The sequence below is a fragment of the Rhagoletis pomonella genome, unplaced genomic scaffold (genome assembly GCF_013731165.1).
Source record: "Rhagoletis pomonella isolate Grant_MI unplaced genomic scaffold, Rhpom_1.0 Rhpom_scaffold_00008, whole genome shotgun sequence".
Taxonomy (NCBI): Eukaryota; Metazoa; Arthropoda; class Insecta; order Diptera; family Tephritidae; genus Rhagoletis; species Rhagoletis pomonella.
The window spans coordinates 11442219-11463986 of NW_023458562.1; the positions used below are offsets into that span (position 1 = coordinate 11442219).

Below are 21768 nucleotides of genomic sequence, written 5' to 3' on the forward strand. Positions count from 1 at the left end.
TTTAGATCTGCGCGACGTCTTGGTGGCTTTGCTTCAAATCTAAAGCGACAAGAATGACTTTTCTTTGTTTATATCATGTACATAGGTAACCCAGTTTCTTCGTCAATACAGGGCAGTTGATTCTGTGCAGGTGAATTGAGGATAAAATTAACCAGCACGAAAACTCATTGCGTTCCTAGAGAATTTGTATACATATGAACAAAATAGATATGTACATATACCTGCATATGTATTTATGCACATTAGGATGTCTCATGAAAAAAGCCAATTGTGGAAAAATAGCGTTAGGAAATGTTATTAATTACCCCCAATTTCATAGAACTTCTTTTACGAAATTACCTTAATTTGCATAAGTAACGAAATTATTAATTTATATTATATTTATATTTAGAACAAAAACTTTAACGCAAATCTCTATCTTCTTAGGTTAATTCCTGCGTAATTAGTCTCAAAATATGTACTACATACATATACGGTGACGAACAAGAGTATTGGCAGTGAATTTTTCGCAATATATCGTACACCGTCTTCAAAAGAGTCACAACTCAAAATAATACGTTTGTCAGAAAATGCGAAAAACTATTTCTTAGCACATGATAATCATATAGGCAAGGGCGACTTTACCTTAGGTTTTTTTTAACAAATTATAACAAAAATTTGCTCCAGCTTTCTGTGTACATTTTTAGCGCATAATCTCAAAATTGCCAAATTTTGAGTTGTGACTCTTTTGAAGACGGTGTGCGATATGCAAAGTTTTTTATTGTAATTTTTTTTCGATATTTTTTTACAAAAACATAGTTCATTCTACACCAAAAAACATAAAAATATTAAATAAATTTGCAACTTTCTATGTTAGTAAAACCAAGTGCAACTTTGAAGTTGCTGGAAAATCGCGTAGATTTTTGGCAGTTTTTTTCACGAAGGTTCTTTCATACAAAGTATGTTCGACAAATATTTTTTGTATGGGGAAAATGAGCAATACCTTCCACTAAAAAATTAACAAAAATCAATGCGATTTTCTAGCAACTTCAAACTTGCACTTTGTAGAATTGAATGGGCTATGAAACTGCATAATAAAAGTTTTTCTAAAAAATCTGAATAGTAAGTTGCAAAATAGTGTGCAAATTTATAAAATTTTTCTGCGTTTTGCACAAAGTTTAGATATTTTATTTTTATGTTGTTTTTTTTTGTGTAGAATGAACCATATTTTTGTAAAACTTTTGTTCGTCACTGTATATGTCTGTACATATTTTGAGACTAATTACGCAGGAACTGACCCTTGAAGTTAGAGATTTGCGTTAAAGATTTTGTTTGAGATTTTAGAAATGGACTGATTCTCAAATGCATCTCAAATTGAGATCTAACAAAGATATTTATTGGGTACCTTAAATGAAATGTATGATTTTTAAGGGTAATTTCATAGCCGTCTTACTAAGGAATGAAATATATTTTTATGATTTACTTAGGAAACGAGAACCGTTCTTTTTTTATATGGAGCATGATGCACTTTACAATGTAACGATCGGGGGCTTATATTCAATACTTGGAATTTTCACAAAAATTAACTTATAAAATAAAATTATACCTAAGACTAAAGTTTCATCAATGATGCTAACCTTATAAATAGTTTGTAAGTAGAATTTTGCTATTGGATTGCAAAGTTAGAATTAACACGCATGCTGACAGTTAAGACCCAGATGGGTTCTAAAATCAGAAACTAGTTTTTGTTAGAGCTGAAAAATTAACGAAAATTTCGATACTCGTATGTATTCGTTACTAATCCAATCAACACCCGTATCTTTCGTATCGTTACTTTACTCGTTACTTTTGATGCAAGCACTTGTACCTCACACGAACCATCTCAACGAATCTTGCGCAACGAATTATACCCGCAACACACTGTAGTATCGATACGAACAACTGTTTCGTTCCCCTACAAGATGTTGTGCTGTATTGATTCACGTTAATGGTGCATATACGGAACATGCGAGTAACGAGATTATTATGTTAGTAACGATTCGGTACCTCGAGTCAGGGGTTGTACCCGTTACTCAGTAACGAATACATACGGTTTTCTACAGCTCTAGTTTTTGCGAAAATTGCAGATAGACATGTACATATGTTTATACAAACGTACGTACTTTATTACGAACAAAATTTGGAATTAATGAACATCTACCAGCATTAAATGGCTAAAACTTTTTAGTATTTTACATACGCAAAACACAAATCCTGCAAATGTTCTAATGATAATATAAATCAAATATAAAGAGAACATGCTATAAACAGCAAAGCCAAAGGAAAACTTGCGAAGCATCAAATGCATGGTGCTGCGTCTAAAAATAAAAACTAACTAGGCGTGTATGCTGACGTCTGTGCAATCCTTTAGCAATTATTGGTAAATTCGAGTTGCAAAGCAAAAGCATACAACAGATAGTGTAAATTTCTTCTGGTTATCGAATAAACATACTACAATGTACATGCATACATATGTACATGTGTGTGAAAACAATTGGCAAATTCGAAATGCGGATTTTTTGGATATAGTATTTAACTGAAACCAAAACGCATAGTGACCCTATTAGTACATACATATTGGCCTACATATGTATGTACATAAGTTAAAACACTTCCTAAATATTATTCTATTATTTTACTTCATTTCCAAATTAAGAAGTTAAGAAGCGGGCGATTTTAATTGATTCGACTTTTCAAGTTAAAAAATAAATAAATAAGTATTTTGCGCCATGCATTTTGCCACATATAAATGGGCAAGTCTGTTGCCGATTTCAAAGCCGCTTTCGATATTACGAAAAGAATCGCCGCGAAACCAATACGGCTGCTAAAATAATGTTGAGCAATACCACCAGCTACGTCAGAATTGAGAAAGACCTCTCCAAGCCGTTTGATACCAAACGAGGTCCCTTTCATGTAATTTCTTTAATCTGATGTTGGAGAATAAAATAACAGCCGCAGAACTGAATCGCTCTTAAAGGCCCTACACACGCGTTGATGCATCGGTAAACCAGTTGACCAACCTACTTAACGAAATTCCCTACAAACGCACCAACCAGTTGGCCGATTTCATTTGAGTGACAGTTTTTGAACTGTGAACAACACAACAGGACTGGTAAACTTTTAAGCTATGCTATTGCTATGTATTTGTTATTGCTACGGCTCCCGTTTTCATAAATTATACGCATTTTCACTAGCGAAACGAACCAGAAAACACATGCCTTTAAAAAATGAAATCGCATTTTAGGTGGCCAACTTGTCTACACACAGAGCAACAAGTCTACCAACCAGCCCAAAAATCAAAAATTTTTGATTTTTCTCCAACCTAGCGAATAACTTGACGAAGGTTTGCCAACTTGCCTGCACACGGCTTATTTACCACCAACTTCTAGCGGATAAATCAATGCGTGTGTAGGGCCTTTAACACAATACTTTTCAAGAACGTACAATTGCTGGCGTATACCGACGACAACGATATTATCGGTAAACACAAGGGCTTTGTCTGTTCTGGCTTCACGGGATTAGATAAAGAAGCAAAGCGAATGGGTCTGGTGGGAAACGAGGACAAAACCAAGTATATCCTGTCATCAAACAAGCAGTCAGCGCATTCGCGCGTTATAATTTCGAGAAAGTCAAGAATTCAGTTTATATAAGGGACCTATTAATACCGGTAATAACGTCAGCATCGGAATCCAACAGAGAAACTCTCTCGTCAACAAGTGCTACATTGGACTGAGTAGGCAATTGAGAAGTAAAGTGCTCTTTTGTCGTACAATAACACTGTACAGCACTCGGCCGGGTATTCGACCAAACCAACTTTTTTAAGAGATTGAGTCGTAAGTAAAAAAAGTAAGTTCTCCGTTTTTCGAAGTTAGCCTCCGAAATCGAGATATGGGCCTTCGAAGTTCGAAATTGAGCCTTTGGTAAAAAAATGGAATGTAAAAAGCAAAAAAAGTACAAATACAGATGTGGTCCGCCTTTTTCTCTTATTTATATGATATATAACTTTTTTTGTGAAAACTTATATTACAGGTGCTAGAACAGGTCAAAGGTCAGATCTTCGAAAAATTAAAAACTTAATATTTCAGAAAATTTTGAACTGGGTTTTAAAAGATTCGCATCGTCGTACAGGTGATTTAACTCCCTTTCTTGTGATATGCATATTTGTATACTTCGTATATAAAAATTTTAGAAAAAACACATTTAAAGGAAAAAAAAATATTTTAAACAAAAAAATTACTAACTAATCGCCTTAACACCGATGCCAATTTTTTAAAAATCGGTGAGTATTTTTTGTTTAAAATATTTTTTGATAAAAGAAAGTTATTTTTTCCTTTTAAGTGTTTATTCTCAAAATTTTTATTCACAAGGTATACAAATATGCACATCGAAAGAAAGGGGGTTTAATCACCTTTACAACGATATACATTTCAAAATTGTTTGAAATATAAGGAATTAAATTTTTCGAAGACCTGAACTTTGGCCCCATATAGCGGCTGTAATCAGTGATCGGACTTCTACCACATTGTGGTAGATCTGCCACTTGTTTGAGCATCTACCACACAAGGTCTGAAATCTACCACATATTCGCGTTTTTTGAGTATTTTTATTTTTGGTCGACATAATTTTCTTAATTTTAAGAGCAAACATTGTCCAATACTAAACACCAATAACAGGCAGAATGGGCGGATAAAATAAACGGTAAAATAGTAAATTTTCTCAATATTCAATTTTTAGACAGGAAACGTGGTTTTATTGAGTTAAATTGCAAAATATATAATTTATAAAAAGAATTAATAGCGAAAATGTTAAAAAACGGCGATTTTTGTGAAAGTATTAGCAAATTTCAGTGCATTTAAAGTTTCTAAAGCGTTGTTTACTTTTACTTGAGAATTGTCAAAATCGGCAAATCGCAAGTAGTGGTTTCTGGAATGTGCCACATTTATTCGCTACATCGTGATGTGATAAAAAGAAAAGCTGGCAGCACTCCGCAAGGTTGCAGAAATCTTTTAAAATATGTTCGAAAAATATCTTCATATGGAAGGAACTGCTTTACATTGTCAAGGAAAAAAATTGCCAAAACTCAACGCAATTTTTAGCAACTTCAATCTTTCACTTTATTATACTAAAATTAATTTTTTTTAGATTCTAATTAAATTTTTTGCAATTTAGGTGAAACATTGCAGAATTTTTTTAATTTTTGTACAAAGTTTGATCCAAAACCTGAGATCTACCAAATTTTTTTGAAATCTACCACATTTTTTTCCAGATTCTACCACACAAATTTTTTTTATGTCCGATCACTCTCTGTAGTATAAGTTTGCACAAAAATGTTATATACCATTTAAATAAGAACAAAAGGACGACTACGCCTATATTTTTAGTTTTTAAGTTATTTATATGCAATATTTAAATATAATTTTTTACCAAAGGTCCTGTTTCGAACTTCGAAGGCCGATATCTCGATTTCGGAGGCAAACTTCGAAAACCGGGGAAATTACTCGTTTTACCTATGACAAATAAATTTTTTCGTAGAAATGGTATAGAATTCTTGAAAGTCAATATTTTTCGATCCAAAAACTCTGGTTCTTTTCAGGAGACTTTCAATAATCAATAATATACACCATTTTTTAATACTAACGATTTTTTCGGGGTTTTTGTGGATTTTTGGCGGACCTATAAATTATAGTGCAAACAAAAAATGGTTAAAGGAACAATTGGGTATTAGTATTTTGGTAGAAAAATATTGATTTTTAACTATGCTACACCATTTCTACGAAAAGTTATTTTTTTCCCCATATAAAATACCATGGAAAACTTTAGGCGCTTTGAGCGACCTCTAAATATTTTTTGATTTCAAAAAAAAAAAAAAATAAGTTATATTTTTTTCGGTATAGAACAATCCTAGGGGGTGATAGCATAAAAATTCCGACTTTACTTTTTCACACACATTTTTGGACCACCCTATTTATCACGCACTATAATGCCCGTGCTGGCTTATGCCGACGAGGTACGGACAATGAAAACATCTGATGAAGCGGCTCTTGGAGTTTTCGAGAGAAAGATTCTGCGAAAGATTTACGGACCTGTACACGTTGGAGATGGCGAATGCCGCAGACGATTTAAAGTTGAGTTAAATGATAGCTTTACAGACATAGTGCAGCGAATCAAAATTCAGCGGCTACGCTGGCTTGGTCACGTCGTACTAATGGACGCGACGCACGCCTGAAAACGTTCAACGCGGGAGCTTCACCAATTGGTGTCAGTTGGTCTATTTTGGACTCCGCAAAAATTGCTTAGGCGGTACAGCGCCAATAAAGAAGAAGATATTGGAGGTGGGCGTGATTTTGATCCGATTCCCCACATTTTAATACCAATGTATGTACATACATATGTACCTCGCTTCAAGGGCAATCCACATACCAAATTTCATTGAGCTATCTAAATTTTAGACAGAAAGGCAGCCATGAACAAGTCAATTTTTCCTTTCATTCTGAGCATTTTGTAATTTTTCAAATACAAACTTGTCCAGTCTTTTTTTTGTGCTCCAATATCTACATATCTTATCTTTGATCTTGTTTTTTTCTGATCAACCGCTTTCCTTTCAACAGCAATACAAATAAATCAGGTCGCGTAAATTCTTATGTTTGCATATGCACGTACTTGTGCATCTGTGTATTGTATGTACGTTGAAAATGTTGGGAGTGTTTTCAGGCCAGGATAAGTACATACTTCTGTGTACGGTGTGAGAGAGGTACATAAAGGAAGGTTGCACAACCAACTTCGAATAGTTTTTGCTATTTTCAATGTTCGCAATGAGTTTTATTATTGATTTTTGTTTTGTATATGCTTGGTAGACGAATAGTAAATGTTCTAGTAAAAGTCCCCCAGTTGCGTATAATCGACACGCTTTAACGAGTGCATATACACAAACGCAAGTTACGGATGTTTTGGGCTGAAATCACTTTTATTTTTAAACGGTCGCAGCAAGGACTGAAGGACACACTCATGAAAAGTTCGTAAAGATATACCTATGCACATATGTATGTGTGGGTATGTCAGCAGAGCCGCCCTGCAGGGAAACCGCGGACTAGTGAATCAAATTTCTAGTTCCGTACTAGGTCGTTATCCCCAAGAAGGAACTAGTCCGATAGGAACTAGATCCCCACCAGTCCAAAATCGGCGAAAAGTGGTACTTTTAAGAAACTAATTTTTTCAGTTTTTTTCACTACAAATCTATATCCAAAGTGACGAATTTAGAAATGGTTCGGAACTATAGAAAAAGGGATGCAGAACGCACAAGATCCTATTTGTCGAATTTAGAATTATTTCGGAACTATCGAATAAGGGATGCAGCGGGGGGCTTGTTTACTTTACATAGATATGTGTTCGGCGGCTTTTTCGTTCAAATACGCTTCTATTCTGTGCTTCGCAGATGCTATTTCATAGTTTGGTAATACAAAACTAAGCTTTGTGTTAACATATTAACATCTTGGGGCCATCTGGAATCTAACCAATAACAGCGAGCACCTCTGCAAAGTCAGCTACAGCAAGGTATGTAAACGTACATTTCTTACAATCATTCAAACAAATTTAATTTCAAATTGAAAAAAACGTTTCTTTGAAAATAATGTAAAATCGCACACGGAATAACCGAAAAGATTGAAAAATCATGATACTTTTTTCTTTCGTCTGTCGATTTTAGAACTGGTTCGGAACTATAGAATTTAGGACTAGTTCGGAACTATCGAAAAAGGGATGTAGCGGGAGGCAATTGACACTTCCTAGGACATCGCCATGTTAAATTCGCCAGTTGCTTGCATGCAAAAGAGATTTATCGCGAACCAGTACTGGGTCTAAATGTACTAGAAGCGTCCCAGTTCAGAACTAGAGATTTTCCCCACAGGGTGTGGCCAAACGTTTGACAAAATACATGTGTATGTATAAATTGTGTTCCATAAACAAGGTTGAATTAAACTTAGAAGTTTTGTAACTAGTAATTGCCATTTTAATTCCATTTTTGTATTGTTACAAATTTTAACTGTAAGTTTCAATTTCTTTCATCCGGTAATGAAATGACAATCTCTCCGACTTTACACACATTATTTGTCTCTCTAATATAGTGTCGGATTGTTTTTTTTTTTTGTTTTAGTTAGACTTTCGATGATTTTCATCGGTTTCTCAAGCAAAAAATACACTCAAAATACAGAAACCAAGCGTAATAAATATCATGTTAGATATTTTATACAAATATTGTGCAAGCTAATAACCACAACCATATTAATCGAAGTTTCAAATTTTATACAAAATTTTGAAGAATTCAACAAATTTTATAAAAACTTTAAACTTTTTGATGTGAATTTTAAGAAAATGTGTAGGACTATAGCCCATAAAATTTTAGTACAAAAAATTGCTAGTTTATTTTTTAATAGTTTTTTTCCTGGCGGTCTATTGCAGTTTCTTCCATATAAACATGAACATTTTATGGAAGAAAATGAGTCAGACCATTCACAAAAAAATATACAAAATCAACTAAAAGTTTAATAAACGAAGCCTGTTTGCGCCAGCCTGTTTAAATTCGAAATGACACGATTTTGTTCCGAATATTTTATCATTTTAAATGTCTGATGAATTTTTAAATTGATTGGTGAAACTGGGGATCAGTTTGTTTTAAAAATTCGAATTTTAAATTTTTAAAATTCAAATTACATATTTGAAATCTTTATGAAAATTTTAAGCATTTTTTAAAGTTTTCTATAAAGATTGAAAACGAACTGATTGGACCTTATCAGTGTAATATTAGACCTGGCAAATCCACCATAGATCCCGCGAGAATTGGATCGAGACGCACCATTTATTTGTCGATTTCAAAGCCACTTTCGACAGCACGAAAAGAAGTTGTCTTTATGCCTCGATGTCTGAATTTGGTATCCCTGCGAAACTAATTCGGCTGGGTAAAATTACGTTGAGCAATACCATCAGCTCTGCCAGAATTGGGAAGGACCTCTCCGAGCCGTTTGATACCAAACGAGGTTTCAGATAAGGTGACTCCCTTCCATGTGATTTCTTTAATCTGATGTTCGAGAAGATAATAAGGACCGCAGAACTTAACCGCTCAGAGACAAAGGTTTACAAGAGCGTATGCCGACGATATCGATATTATCGGTAAAAACAAGGGCTACGTCTGTTATGTCTTCTCGGGATTAGATAGAGACGACTTCGTCTATTTAGGAACCAGCATTAACATCAATAATAATGTCAGCCTAGAAATCCAACTGAGAATCACTTTTGCCAACGAGTGCTACTTTGGACTCAGTAGGCAATTGAGAAGTAAACTTCTCTCTCGTCGTACAAAGATCACACTCTATAAGTGACTCATCATGCCTGTGCTGGTGTATGGCGCGGAGGCATGGATAATGAAAACATCCGATGAAGCGGCTCTTGGAGTTATACGCGTTGGCGATGGAGAATACCGCAAACGATTTAACGATGAGCTATATGAGCTTTACAACGACATAGACATAGTGCAGAGAATTAAAATTCAACGGCTCCGCTGGCTTGGCCATGTCTTTCGAATAGACCATTTCTGTCCTCTCTATTCTCTGTCGTTTCTGCTGCTCTGAAAGTATTCAACGCGGGCCGCGATGCTGGTAATAGAAGAAGTGGAAGGCCTCTTCTGCGTTGGAAAGACCAGGTGGAGAAGGACTTGTCATCAGTTAGCTTTTCAATAGGCGTCAGTTGGACAAGAAGAGAAATGGCTGGCGTGCTGTTTTGGAGTCGACCAAAATCGCTTAGGCGGTTACAGCGCCAATAAAGAAGAAAAGGTAAAGATTGAAACTTTGATCAGTATGTTTGTGGTTATAAATACATGGCATGAACAATATTTTTATAAGAAAAAAATATATATTTTAAAAAGATTTAGAATATTTATAAAAAAAATCCCAATTCGACCAGTTTTGCTCGTTACCGTGTACTACCTTTAATAATTCAAAATTTTCGCATACAACATTCCCAAAGAGTTTTTGGGGAGTGATGCATAGACCCGACTGCGGGAATGATACTAATAAAATGATCAAGTTCGGTATTCCCCCGACTCTATTCAGGATAGAGCTACGATAATATTTCACATTCAAGTGAACTAAGTAATGCGAAATAAATCTATAAGATTTCCTAAAGATATTTTCTTCTATTTTTTGATTTTCAGACTTAATTCAATTTATGAAAAGTATTCCTCTGACAGTTACTTAACAAAATTTGCAAATACTTTTTATAATTAACTGCAAACTTCTCATATTAGTCCGTGTGTAAATTCCATAGTCTGATTTAATTTTTTATCATAAAATGAATTAAGTTTGAACAAAATTTGCTTTAGAATTTCCATGACTCTTGGTTTTACTACAATACTGATTGTTGTGTCGTATAAAAAGGCCAAACATTAATTGTTTTTTTCCATACGAACCCTAAAATTTGAATAAATTCTCTTTGTTATTAAAGGTGCGATGTATATATTTTAGACCAAATTCGCTACTAAAAGCAGCTTCTCAAATCATTTCGTACCTATCCTATTTACATAAGTATGTATGTGTGTTTTCTGGTATGACTGCGCAAACTTGCCAACACGGCGCTTCGATCGGTTCAGATTCGAAAGCAGAAACACATGTATCGGCACTGTTGACTTTGAACATATGTATGTATGTAAGATTGAAAGGGCATAGAGGGAACAGAGAACGTTTGGCTAAGCATGCCATTGTAAAATTAACAACCCAGATTCTGGCACTTATTCTATGCATGGGAGGAATCTCAGAAACCAGCTGAGTCGAGCGTTTAACACTTGCACAAATTTTCAGTTGTCCATAAAATAATAGGAGTGCGATATTTTGACCAGTTTTGGTTATTTGTCTTTTGTTTATTTAATGTTTTTTTTTTTTGTTATAGTCTAGCTGGTTCGACAACAAACACCATATATGTAAATTTACATTTCAAACTTTGTACAAAAATTATAAAAAGTCAGCAAATTTTCGAATTTTTAATCAAAATCAAAAAAAAAATCTTGGTAAGCAGATTTGTAGCCCATTTAATCTAGTTCAATGAAGTGCAAGTTTTTGGGATGAAGGTGTTTGACGTTTTCCCCATACAAAGCATGTTTGACAATTTTCTTTCATATGGAGGACACTGCCAGCGAAAAAATTGCCAAAAATCAACGGAATTTTTTCAGCAGCTTGAAACTCGCACTTCATAAGACAAGGTTTAAATGAGCTAAAAAACTGCATACCAAGGTTTTTTCTAAAAATTTTGATTAAAAATTTTTAAATTTTGGTGAAAATTTGCTGAATTTTTATAATTTTTTAACAAAGATAGAAATCTAGATTTATTTGGTGTTTCAAGTTTCAAAGTTGAAGATATTTCGCATATTTCCCGTATAAAGTATGTTCGACAATTTTCTGTTATATGGAAGACACTGCAGTAAAAAAAATACCAGCAATCAAGGGCGTTATTTAAAAGCTTCAACCTTGCAATACTAAAATTGAATGGGCTTTGTATACTAAAATTTAATGGACTGAAAACTGCATACCAAGATTTTTCTAAAGACTCGCATTAAAAATTTTGAAATTTTTGTCAAACTGCAGAATTTTTATACAAAGTTTGAAATAATAATGTATATGGTCTTTGTTGTGTAACCAGCTAGGCTATAATAAAAAAAAAACAGCAGATAATGGTTGTTTTCTTTTATTTTTTCTTTTTGGTTATTTCGTAGTTTTTTCTCTGGTTGGGTTGTTTTTTTCTGTTTTTCGTAGTTTTTTCTCGGGTTGGGTTGTTTTTTTTTTGTTTAATTAGAAATTAGCAAATTTTTTCTTTAATAAAAGTATTATTGCATAGGTACTGAATGCCAAAAATGAATAAATGTATTTTTCAAATTCCTATTTTAATGTAACGGGTTTTACATGCACATATAAAAAGTAAATATGTTATTGAAAGCATTACTATTTCAATAATTTTTGTTTTCCGAAATAGCAGCTATAACTTCTACCAAAATGTATGTAAATTAATGTTTTTCCACAAAATTTTGATTGAAAAAATCGGCCTCAAGCTCAATAAAATGGTTGATATTTTTTTTTTGTAATAAGTTTTGGTTTTTGTAAGAGGTATGTAAGTGGATAACAAATTTGTTTTTTTTTAATTTGGTTTTTTTTTCAGAATTCGGTTGGTTATTTTTTTAACAAGTGGCAACCGTGCATACATAGCCATATATACGTGCATATATATGTTAATTTCGGCAGGTTGTGGAAAATCGCGATTGAAGTTTGGAATGCAATTTCTCAAAAACGCGAAGATAGATTTTCTCCAGTCTCTGAAAATGTTACTAGTTCACAAAATTCTTAAATTATTTAATGTTTATTGCTAATTAATTTTGAGTTTATGAAAGATTTTCTTTGGTAAAATTTTGTCGTAAGCGTCATTTCGCCACGATTTGGCAGCCACTTTGTATGAAATACGACAAAATGTGATCAAAATGTATACCAAATTAACGACACTTTTTACTCAATATCTCGGAAACTAAAGGAGATTAAAAAAAATGGATAACGACAGTTTTAAGATATTGATTAGTTTAATATGACTGGAACACTAACTAAATTTTTACTAGCTTATCGAAAAAAATTTAGTGAATATCTCTGAAAATAAAGGAGATATCTAAAAACTGATAACACCAATCGAAAGACCTTATTTCTAAATATATAACTGCATCGAGAACTAAAAATCGTCAAAATTGCGCTTACGACAATCTTTTACGCAGGCGACGATATGTGTATGTATATCAGCGTCGATTTCCATACACATATACATATTTGAAGGTGATTAATTCCGATAAGTACTGTACATACATAGCTTTTCAGGTATTTGTGTTAACATGTGTGCATATAAAAATACATACATAGGTACTTGTCTTAACGAATACGTACACAATTTGTGTGATTTTCTAAATGAGGTTCATAAGAACCTGCAGCTAAGACCAGACGGTATTTTAAAGAGGTTGAAAAATAAATACCTGAAACTTCCAATAAATATGAGTACATTTCTTTATTCGGTTGTACATACATTAGGGTGGCTCTTATTATAAGAATTTTTTTTTTTGAAAACGCTGATAATTTTTCATCCACGAATATTTAGGCCCAATGTCACTCGGGCAATACATAAAAATATTAAAGAAAAATTCATTTGTTTGTGGCAAATAAATATGTATGTACATTAGGGTGGTCCAAAAAGAGTAAAGTCGAAATTTTAATGCTCTCACCCCTTAGGATTTTTCTATGTCGAGAAAAATATACCCCTATTTTTTAATTTCAAATCAAAAAATATTTAGAGGTCGCCCAAAGCGCTCAAAGTTTTCAATGTATTTTATAAGGGGAAAAACTACTTTTCTTGAAAATCAATATTTTTCGATCAGAAAACTCTGATTCTCTTCTGATACGATAGCTCGTATATACAAGAAATAATTTCAATATAAATATAATTTAATTTTTATTAAATGCTTTCACATTTGTATACATTAAGCAAATTTGCATAACATAGTAATAAATGCATAAATATGTAAAACTAAGTATTTGTCGAGGCAGATTATCATAACACGAATGGAAATCTTTGTGTATACACATGCGATCAAATAAAATAGTATAACCTATCTAGTGTAAGTAAGTGGTGCATACATACATATGTATGTATGTATGTATGTATGTTTTAATTGGTTTATAATTATTTTTTACATCGAAATCAAAGCACACTCATCCAATTCGCCTGCGATCAAAAACAGTTATAAGGAAATAAGCGTTTACCGTTTTTTTTTTTCAGAGTATTTCTAGCAAGGAATGAAACCGATTCAAAATAACGTTCCGGTTTGGGTTTCGGTTTTGCCAAGTGTTTCGGTTTCGGTTTTGGTTTCGTTCTTCAAAATTTATTTCGGTTTTGGTTTCGGTTTCGTTCCGGTTTCGGTTTTTCACAGAAATTTTGTTGATATTATTTAAATCACAATTTCTTAAAGGTTGAGGAAAGAAAATTGAAAATTACAGTTCACTGATAATATCAACACTAGGTTCTTTCCCTAACAATCCGGACCGGATTTGGTAATTAGAGAATAAGAGAAACATTTTTTTTTTTCAAAAATGGAACAAAGTCCAGAAGTACGGGAACGCAAAAACCACATTTCGTGCCCACAAGTCGAGAAACAGCTGATTCACGTTGTTCTTGTTTTTCACTTATACCATGTTCTGACCGACATCGGAAACATGTTTTCGTTGCTAAAACTGGTTTTCGACCTAAAACTTGTGTTTTCGTCCATGTAAAATCTGTCAAACGAAAACCAGTTTTCGCTGAAAACTACACAGATACACAGCAACAACGTCATCACCAGATTCACTTAAATGTTTCCTTTTTGCTGTAAAACTAAAGGTGTATGAAAACTAAAATATAATTGTTATTTTGGTTAAATAAATCATTTATTTCAAAGAAATTTTTGATTTATTATTTTTGTAAATTTCTGGAAACCGATTGAAACTTGTGATTGAAATGGTTTCGGTATCGTTCCTTTTCAGGTTAAGATAACGGTTACGGTTTCGGTTTCGGTTTTGAAAAACGAAACGGTTTTAAACGGTTACGGTTTCGGTTTGGGTTTCGGTTTCATTCCTTGATTTCTAGTACTGAGGTCACATAGCTGTGTTTGGTCACTTCTAAACCAAAAGATATATAAGAGAACGGTAAATGCATTAATGTGGGCAATAGATAGTGTTAATAAAATATACAATAAACAAAATTTACAAAAAAATCACATAACTGTTTTTGTTGGCGCAGCGACGATATGTACGTTCATGGGGCAGATACCACTGTCATTGAATTTTATTCAAACAAAAACTTATGAGGAGGAATGTAATTTACTAGCCGAATGACAATATTTAAGGGTACACATTTAAGGTACATTTTCAGGTATCTCCCAAAGGATAATTACAAATGCTTGAAAAAGCTAGATCGATAATTAAGAACTACACTAATGTACACACATACATACATACGTATAAAGAACCAACATACAATTGTATACTTGTCCAAACAATTTGAATGTGGACACTTACCTACATACACTTACGGTCAAAATAATAGATATTGTTTGCAACTTATGTTTATTTATTTATTTTTACATGTTACATACATACATATCTTATATTCAATGCCTGCACTTTTCACAAAAATGAGATTCTGATATAAAAAGTGGAGATCCAGCTTTACACAAAGTACACAAAAAATTAATCAAATTTAAAGAAATGGTCATCAAAATTTCAAACTGTTTATTTATTTTTTGAAAATGTGCAAGCATGCATTTTGTAGCTCATTCATTTAGACATCAACATTTGTTTTTGTATCGAAGAAAATGGGAAACAACCTCGACAAAAAATGCTCAACAAATTTTTAACGAATTGAAACTTGCACTTTATTATATGATATGTACTAAACTTGAACATTTTCTAAAGAGTATGAAATTTTACAATTTCTTGAAATTTGATAAAATTTTGTATAAGTTTTGCAATTTCTATTTGTGTGGTTTCTGTTATGGATGGAACTATATTAAAAAATAAATAAATAAACATAAGTTGCAAACAATATCATTCTGAATTTTGGTCGTATTATTTTGACCATAAGTGTACATACATATGCATTTATGACGCGCCAAGCTACATACATATGTACAATTTTTCACATCCATATAAAGGTAACAACACGCCATCTCAGTACATACATACATATGTACTTAATAAAATACCTGCTTTAATATCTTATTATGGCGCTTGACTAAAATTTCAAAGTAGTGCTGTGCTCGGAAAGAAACAGCAATTTTCAATAAATAAAAATGCATAACTTTATTTTCATTTACAAATAAGTTTAGTTCCATTAGCAAAAGTGGGAAATTAAAAATCAGACAGAGGCCTTCAATGTAGCTTCCTCCACATCCACGAGCAGTACTATCTTCGCTTCGACACAATTGAGCACGAAATCACCTTGAAAATAGTCACCGCTGGCATTGAATTTTTTTTTTTAAAACTCTTCCTTGACAACGAAAATGTTTTTGAGCAGAAACTTGCATTATGTAGATACATACATATATACGTATGTTTGTACGTGTTTTTTTTAAATTCATACTGACATTTGTTATTATTCGACCGCATAAAAAGTATAATAAACATAAATGTGGAAAATGAAGACAAATCAGGCGTATTCTAGTATTAAATATCAAGTCTCTTATACTTTTTAACTTTTTTTTGGAAATCCATAAAAGCTACCTCATATTATTGTTATTTGTGATAAAAAATGAGAAACGTGTTTTTTTATTTAAAAAAAAAAGTTTTTTAGAGGTCGCGCTGGTCGGTTTTTTATAAAAACGCTGATGTTCTAAATTTTTTTATTTTCTTGACATGTTAAAATGCAGTTAAAAATTTGTTTTTTATATATAATTATCTGGTATTATTGGGGAACATTCCCTTAATTACATACCTGTTTTGCGCAGTTAGAATGGGCCTAGTGCCCGAAAATATCCTCTCGAAAAGAGACTAGTAAAATTAAAACGTTGATACTGAACGATTTACGCATTGTCATGGGTTGGAACTTGTTACCAGGGGGTCTCTGGGGTTGCTAATTAGGTATCTGAAGTAATTTTTTCGAAATTCAAAATGGCGCATCCAAAATGGCGGTCCATTAAAAAAAAATTATTGGATTTGTTCGAAACCCGGCACTCGAGAGTTTTTGTGGTCGCCGATTACGAATCTGAAGACAATTTTTTTTTATTCAAAATGGCGGATCCAATATGGCGATGAAATAAAAAAAAAGTTCTAAAATTAAAACGTTGATACTGAACGTTTTAAACATTGTCAAGGGTTAAAACACGCTTCCAGTGGGTTTCTGGGGTTGCTGATTACGAATCTGATGTCAGATTTTCAAAATTCAAAATGGCGGTTAAGAGTTTCAAACAAATCCAATCATTTTTTTTAAGTTGGTCGCCATTTTGGATCTGATTTTTGAAATGAGCAATTCGAACTACGTATTTTAATATTTTTAGAGTCAGTGGTTGAATTTTTGTACTGAATGGGTTAAGAAAGCTTTATTTTAAAAGCGTGATATTAAATGCCCTTCACCATGAAACGGCAACAATTTTGAGTGGTTATTGCGTTTTAGACTACGACTAATAAAGCTCTTGAGCGGATATTGTGAAAGGTTGGACTATATCCACCTTAAAAATTACTGTTTTCTCACGTACCATATACCGTTTATGCTAGATGAATGTACAATTTAGAGATCTTCGAGTATTTTCAAAAAAACAATCAACTTTTTCAAAAGATAAGATTTTTAATGCAAGTTTCTTCGAAACTAGAATAACCCAGTCATGTCTTAACTGATTTTCAGGATATCTGGTCAAAACATGACTATCTACATACGTTTTGTGAAATGAATTTCCAGAGGTCCGTGTCGTAAACGGGCACAGATCTTCATTAAGATTCCTCTTTTTCTCGTAAGATAACATTGCTACATATTTGAAAACTCTTAACTAAACACTTAAACTTGAACAGTATAAATTTTGCTTACTGAAAGTCAGTTTTTATTAATAAGTACCTATTACTATCTACAAATTTAGATAAGCCACCGTTACAGTTGCATAAATACTACGTATAGTCATGTGAAAAATGATAGGCTCACGATATTTTGACCAGTTTCGGATATTATTCGTTTGTTTGTTTAAATTTATTTATTTTTTTTATAAAAATGCAGTTCAGAATCTAAGAACACTAAAATTGTCTGGAAAAAAATCTAAGCATGCAGTTTATAGCCCATTCAATTTTAGCTGAATAAAAAACAAGTTTCAATTGGCTAATAAATCGCATTGATTTTTGATAATTTTTTTCCTGACGGTGTCACGCATTTTCCTTTTTTTTTTTGTATTGAAGAAAATAGCACCATTCGCAAAACCAATTATCAAAAATTAACGCAAATTATATTATCATCATTATCAAAAACGCCCTATCTCAGCTGAAAATACATTGAAAATGTGCTGAGATGGGGCGCTTTTGAATCGGCAGCTGAAATAGGGCGTTCTTCAACAAAATTCTGAAATAGGGCGTTCCTGAAAACTTTTCTGAGATAGGGCGTTTTCGAACTGGCTGCCGAGACCCCAAAATCTTGATTTACCGATATAGATATATAATAGATATAGACAATTGTATGCAAAAGTTGAAAAAGGTGAAAAAAGTAAAAAAAAAAATGTGTTTGCTGGGTAAATACACACAGATCTCTTAACGTTTCTTTATTCACATATATATTGTTCGAAAGGCCAAAGTTTCTTCTTTTTAAACCCGAGAATAAACCGAAACTCGGTTCATAATGAACTAAGTCACAGGCTTATAAGTGCGCAAAAGTACGAAAACCCGGTTTTAGCGGTAAATCAAGATTTTAGGGATGTTAGGCAAATTTCATATTTCGATTCTGGTTTTAATCGAAAAGACCTACCAGAAAATATACATAACTTCCCAGGTATTTCTACTTTATGCTTTTTTGTAGCACTGCCATATAGCCATATAAATACATACATATGTATATTTACATACATACTTAAGGGAGTAGATATTTTATGTTCTAATGCTGTAGACGCAGATAGAAAAACATTACCAGGATACTGACCTTTTCAGACACAACTGCATCATTCCAATGTACTGAGAGCACCTTAATGTTCTATTATTTTGTTGGTATTCCTTTATACTTTCGAGTGTTTGTATACTGTTAGCTTTTGCTGTGAATGTATGTAGGTATTTAGTTTTCCACCATATTCGTTTACTGCGCGAATTTATCTTCGCCTATCTGGCTTCTGCGAAAGAGAATCACTACTGATGTTATGTACATATTATGTAGACGAAATATGGTTGCAGCGGTGTACTAAAGGCACCGGAAAGGTTAGTGAAGAAGTTCGTTGAGTTCTATTACGTTCCTTGAATGCTTTACGTAGATATTTTGCATTTCGATTCTTTTTCGGGTGCTGCTAACGCACACGCACAACCACTTGTATAAGTATATGTCTATATGTACATATATTATTTCTCGCGGGTTAAAGTGTTAGGAGGGCATACGAAGCCACCCTTCGTGGGCGGAAAATGAAATAAAGGAATCAGTAAAGGAGAACGATTTGAAATGTAAAGAAAATCTGGAATGCGAGCTCGTTTTATGTGAAACCGAGAAACTTTTGCGATAAAGCTCTCTCTACCACTATCACTATGTGTACACCGACACTCTTAGCTTTGGGAACTATGTATAAAAGGACATTTTTTCTGTGCTTATTGATCTTATTCCGTTCTTAGTGTTATTTCATTTACGCGTCTGCTATGTAATGAATTTCGTTGATTTTAACTGTTAGTCGGTTTCAACACATACATACATACATATGTACATACATACAAACCTTCTTCACTAGACATTTTTGCACACATTTTCTAAATCACAACAGCACACTTATTTCTCACTTTCGAAAAATAATTTAAACTGAAATATGTACATATGTTGTATAAAAAGGCGTTAGCATTATTTTGTCGCAATTCCCTGTTTACACTTCACACATATCCGGTCCGGTCCGATCCGGTTTGCCTTTAGCTATTGGCAGTTGGTACAAGTATTCGCCTTGTTTCAAGCACAGCGTTACTTCGTTTGGAATTTTTTGATTCCCTCACATTTATCGGTTAAAGCTTCCACACTGGATTTAGAAATTTTCTTTTTCAACGGGTTACTTTCTTTACATCCATTCATATGTACATACATATTTACATACATACGAACTTATGCTTCGTTGTCGGAAGGAGACACGAGCGTGCACTAGCACTAACACTGTTATCACTATTCTCTTTTACTTTTGCATGATTCCTTTATGGTAATTTGTATATGATTACTTTTTAGTTACTCTCTGTATAATATCATTCGTTGTTGAGGTTTTTGGTGCTATAGATTCATCAGAATCAACGAACATGCATACATACATATGGTGTTATTTTCGATGGGCGGCCCTCGAAGAATTTGGATGCCAAAGTGAAATTCTGTAAAAAATGAGAAAGAATATCATATTAAGATTAAATGTACATTACTAAAGCAGGATTTTCCGCTTTAGTCTTTAAACGAAAACTGCGATATTCATACATACATATGTATGTATGTATGTAAATATGTATGTATGTATGTATGTATGTATGAATAAAATGCTGTTGGCTATTACGGAGCGGATTGCGCTCATTTGGGTCATGCGAGATATGTCTTGCTGCAATTATCGAATGGCTATAAGCCACCTATGGTTCAATTTTGGTCGAAAAGAACGTTTGACAACATATCCAAATAGCAACAATTCCTAAAACAACAAAACAGTAGCAAGTAGCAGCAGCAATTTAAAATTACAACAAGCACTTTGGCCAATACACATTTAGAACAGCCGAGTTATGCCATAATAAATATGCTGTATTTGCCTTCTTTGCTTGATACATATGTGTTGGTTGAATAGCTCGCTATTGCTGGGCTTAGCCAATTGATTGGACTGCGACTCTGCAGTCTTCTGCAGTCACAACTAGATCTACAGCGACAGCGACAGCTACAACGACTTTGCCTGGTCCAGCACATCAGATTTGCTTCTGACGAGAGCGCATACTTTTGCTGCTAGCTATTGGCACAGCCATATGCCTTTGTCGATTTTTTTATTCTTCTCTTCTTTTCCATGCTGCTGCAATTGCCAGGTTTGTTGTTTTGGCACCAATTTTTTGCATTACGTATGTACGTACTTATGTACGTGTATTAACTGCGATACGATGTTGTCCAGTTGTTTGCTGCTGTCGTTTTGCTGTTCAGGATTTATCGTTATTGCCGTTGCTGCCTTTCCACCGCTCCGGCAGTTATTTGTATTGTTGCTGTTGTGCCTTACTGACGGAATCTGACCATCAGGGGAATTTTTATGTGTGGTTGAAAACCGGTTCTTACTTTTCTCTATGTGGTTGTTGTTGCTTTCGCCGTTGTGCTACTCTGGTCACTATTTTGTAGTTATAGTGATTTGCTGATTTGATTTGCAATATTTGATAATTATTTTGAACTTAAGCGAGTATGTACTACTTTTATGCCTCATTACATATATCCAAATATATATATGCATAGGTACATAAATATTATACATACATACATACATACTCAGTATATATGTACATACGATTTTTTCATTCACGGCTTGTACACATATTCAAGTTTTTAACTTTATCATTACCATTTTATTGTTTAGATAATTACGTTGATTTTTTGATGATTCTGCTGCTGCCTTTTTGCAGGAAATTAATTTCAAACGAAGCGAACATTTCAAAGCAGCATTTATCTCTCCCACATAAATCTATTATTCCCATATACAAGAACGGAAATGGTCTTAACGTCCGGTACAAAACCAGCTGCAACGATATCTGAAAACGAACTAAAATCGAAACATTCAAATCATATCCCATGAACTCCAAAAGCAGGTATTTGCTTACAAGTGTAAACTACACGAAGGTGGCATGTGCCGTCGCGAGAAAGAGCGAGTGTGTAAGAGTTGATAGCACAATGGAGTCCCCAATTCCATACAATTCAAAATTGTTCAGTGAGCAGCAATGAGTAATCTAGAGAACACAAGTTCATAACAAATATGTGCTGAATGGAGCTGTTTGGCTCAAATAGTGGGAA

At 33.4% G+C, this 21768-nt stretch overlaps 1 protein-coding gene across 11 annotated transcripts in view; it reads right to left on the reverse strand.

Moving 5' to 3' along the window:
- Positions 1-21527, reverse strand: part of LOC118744184 (PH and SEC7 domain-containing protein) — a 77530-nt gene extending 56003 nt beyond the window's left edge. For 8 of the 11 annotated variants that reach the window (XM_036477000.1, XM_036476996.1, XM_036476998.1 and 5 more), the window contains exons 1-2: positions 21323-21527; positions 18724-20120 (exon numbers count right to left, since the gene is read on the reverse strand). The gene's annotated coding sequence lies outside the window, so the exon portion shown is untranslated. The remainder of the gene's footprint in view (positions 1-18723; positions 20121-21322) is intronic. The other 3 variants (XM_036476992.1, XM_036476990.1, XM_036476989.1) reach the window with 3 other exon arrangements.
- Between the last annotated feature and the right edge of the window lie 241 nt (positions 21528-21768).